General features: G+C 40.9%; 1 long non-coding RNA gene across 1 annotated transcript; it reads right to left on the reverse strand.

The window, feature by feature from the left end:
- Positions 1–682: 682 nt before the first annotated feature.
- Positions 683–1,932, reverse strand: LOC134254469 (uncharacterized). Its single transcript, XR_009989327.1, has 2 exons — positions 1,255–1,932; positions 683–1,146 (listed from the first exon to the last, which is right to left on the reverse strand). It is a non-coding gene; the product is annotated as an uncharacterized LOC134254469 (long non-coding RNA).
- Between the last annotated feature and the right edge of the window lie 2,290 nt (positions 1,933–4,222).

Below are 4,222 nucleotides of genomic sequence, written 5' to 3' on the forward strand. Positions count from 1 at the left end.
AGAATATCAACAGTCTCGTTTAAAGTCATCATTTCGTAAAGTCTATGGTCGATACAATGACCTTGTCAGCAAATACAATTTATCATTGAATGAAATGCTGACTGACGTTTTTCATATCAATTGTTAGTCCATTATTTATACACTGAATTGACTACGGATTTCTTCCGTTAGTTCCTGATTATGACAACGAGCACACGGCGGGTGTGACCGGTCGGCAGGGGATGCTCACTCCTCCATGGCACCTGATCCCACCTCTGATGTTTCGGAGGTCCGTGTTTGCTCTGCTCTCATTTTGTATATTTGATTAATGGACGTTGAGATTGAATATTGTTCGTTATTTCCATATCCTTCTTTTAAACATTGAATAAAGGGAATTGTACATATAATTATATAATTATGTTTCATTAAAATATTATTTTGGGGACAATCATAACAATATTTACATTATTGAATGATTGTCTTAAATACCATAAGTAATGAGACCTGGCTGTAATGTAAATGATTAAAAATATACATGTATTCCCAAGAGACGGGAAGATTGAGACCTTCAGTACTTTTTAAAGAATGTTTAAAAAAATATATAAATTAATCATTGATTCATAAAGATAAGGATGTACCTTAAATTTGCCGAAAATGAGAAAAAGGAATTGTCTCTATATATGTAAAATTCCATCTAACTTCATTTTTATGCCCCGCCATGAAAATGGCCGGGGCATATAGTGTTTGTCATGTCCGTCTTCCGTCCTTCCGTCCTTCTGTCCTTCCGTCCTTCCGTCACACTTTGCGTTTAGCTCTGTTCAAAGCTAAGTTTCAAAGAAACTATCCAAGATATTTTCATCAAACTTCATATGCTGATAGATATTGATGAGAGCTATGGTTCATCTAGGGATGAACACTACCAGACTTGCTTCGGATGCTGGATCTGACTGACATTTTCAAGACGAGTGACCAGGTAAAAGTTTTAGGAACAGATCCATTCCTAAGGAACTATAAGCCCTACTTGGACCAAACTTGCATGGATGATGCATCTAGGGATGGACACTACCAGAGTTGCTTCGGATGCTGGATCTGACCTATATTTTCCAGATGAGTGACCAGGTTAAAGTTTTTAGAGCAGGTCCATTCCTAAGGAACTATAAGCCCTACCTGAACCAAACTTACACGAATGATGCCTCTAGGGATGGACACTACCAGACTTGCTTCGGATGCTGGATCTGACCTATATTTTCATTCCCAAGTAACTATAAGCCCTACCTGAACCAAACTTACATGGATGATGCATCTTTGGATGGACACTACCAGACTTGCTTCGGATGCTGGATCTGACCTATATTTTCATTTCCAAGTAACTATAAGCCCTACCTGAATCAAACTGGCATGGATGATGCATCTAGGGATGGACACTACCAGACTTGCTTCGGATGCTGGATCTGACCTATAATTTTATTCCCAAGTAACTATAAGCCCTACCTGAACCAAACTTACATGAATGATGCATCTAGGGATGGACACTACCAGACTTGCTTCTGATGCTGGATCTGACCTATATTTTTATTCCCAAGTAACTATAAGCCCTACCTAAACCAAAATTGCATGGATGATGCATCTAGGGATGGACACCACCAAACTTGCTTCGGATGCTGAATCTGACCTATATTTTCATTCCATAGTAACTATAAGCCCTACCTGAACCAAACTTATATGGATGATGCATCTTTGGATGGACACTACCAGACTTGCTTCGGATGCTGGATCTGACCTATATTTTCATTTCCAAGTAACTATGAGTCCTACCTGAACCAAACTTGCATGGATGATGCATCTAGGGATGGACACTACCAGACTTGCTTCAGATGCTGGATCTGACCTATATTTTTATTCCCTAGTAACTATAAGTCCTACCTGAACCAAACTTGCATGGATGATGCATCTAGGGATAGACACCACCAAACTTGCTTCTGATGCTGAATCTGACCTATATTTTCAACCCCATGTAACAATAAGTCCTACCTGAACCAAACTTGCATGGATGATGCATCTAGGGATGGACACTACCTGACTTGCTTCGGATGCTGGATCTGACCTATATTTTCATTCCCAAGTATCTATAAGCCCTACCTGAACCAAACTTGCATGGATGATGCATCTAGGGATGGACACCACCAAACTTGCTTCGGATGCTGAATCTGACCTATATTTTCATTCCATAGTAACTATAAGCCCTACCTGAACCAAACTTATATGGATGATGCATCTTTGGATGGACACTACCAGACTTGCTTCGGATGCTGGATCTGACCTATATTTTCATTTTCAAGTAACCATGAGTCCTACCTGAACCAAACTTGCATGGATGATGCATCTAGGGATGGACACTACCAGACTTGCTTCGGATGCTGGATCTGACCTATATTTTAATTCCCAAGTAACTATAAGTCCTACCTGAACCAAACTTGCATGGATGATGCATCTAGGGATGGACACCACCAGACTTGCTTCTGATGCTGAATCTGACCTATATTTTCATTCCCATGTAACTATAAGTCCTACCTGAACCAAACTTGCATGGATGATGCATCTAGGGATGGACACTACCAGACTTGCTTCAGATGCTGGATCTGACCTATATTTTTATTCCCTAGTAACTATAAGTCCTACCTGAACCAAACTTGCATGGATGATGCATCTAGGGATGGACACCACCAGACTTGCTTCTGATGCTGAATCTGACCTTTATTTTCATCCCCATGTAACTATAAGTTCTTCCTGAACCAAACTTGCATGGATGATGCATCTAGGGATGGACACTACCTGACTTGCTTCGGATGCTGGATCTGACCTATATTTTCATTCCATAGTAACTATAAGCCCTACCTGAACCAAACTTATATGGATGATGCATCTTTGGATGGACACTACCAGACTTGCTTCGGATGCTGGATCTGACCTATATTTTCATTTTCAAGTAACCATGAGTCCTACCTGAACCAAACTTGCATGGATGATGCATCTAGGGATGGACACTACCAGACTTGCTTCGGATGCTGGATCTGACCTATATTTTAATTCCCAAGTAACTATAAGTCCTATCTGAACCAAACTTGCATGGATGATGCATCTAGGGATGGACACCACCAGACTTGCTTCTGATGCTGAATCTGACCTATATTTTCATTCCCATGTAACTATAAGTCCTACCTGAACCAAACTTGCATGGATGATGCATCTAGGGATGGACACTACCAGACTTGCTTCAGATGCTGGATCTGACCTATATTTTTATTCCCTAGTAACTATAAGTCCTACCTGAACCAAACTTGCATGGATGATGCATCTAGGGATGGACACCACCAGACTTGCTTCTGATGCTGAATCTGACCTTTATTTTCATCCCCATGTAACTATAAGTCCTACCTGAACCAAACTTGCATGGATGATGCATCTAGGGATGGACACTACCTGACTTGCTTCGGATGCTGGATCTGACCTATATTTTCATTCCCAAGTATCTATAAGCCCTACCCGAACCAAACTTGCATGGATGATGCATCTAGGGATGGACACCACCAAACTTGCTTCGGATGCTGAATCTGACCTATATTTTCATTCCATAGTAACTATAAGCCCTACCTGAACCAAACTTATATGGATGATGCATCTTTGGATGGACACTACCAGACTTGCTTCGGATGCTGGATCTGACCTATATTTTCATTTTCAAGTAACCATGAGTCCTACCTGAACCAAACTTGCATGGATGATGCATCTAGGGATGGACACTACCAGACTTGCTTCGGATGCTGGATCTGACCTATATTTTAATTCCCAAGTAACTATAAGTCCTACCTGAACCAAACTTGCATGGATGATGCATCTAGGGATGGACACCACCAGACTTGCTTCTGATGCTGAATCTGACCTATATTTTCATTCCCATGTAACTATAAGTCCTACCTGAACCAAACTTGCATGGATGATGCATCTAGGGATGGACACTACCTGACTTGCTTCGGATGCTGGATCTGACCTATATTTTCATTCCATAGTAACTATAAGCCCTACCTGAACCAAACTTATATGGATGATGCATCTTTGGATGGACACTACCAGACTTGCTTCGGATGCTGGATCTGACCTATATTTTCATTTTCAAGTAACCATGAGTCCTACCTGAACCAAACTTGCATGGATGATGCATCTAGGGATGGACACTACCAGACTT

The sequence above is a fragment of the Saccostrea cucullata genome, unplaced genomic scaffold (assembly GCF_032062105.1).
Source record: "Saccostrea cucullata isolate Sc308-1 unplaced genomic scaffold, CSIRO_AGI_Scuc_v1 ctg7605, whole genome shotgun sequence".
Lineage (NCBI taxonomy): Eukaryota > Metazoa > Mollusca > Bivalvia > Ostreida > Ostreidae > Saccostrea > Saccostrea cuccullata.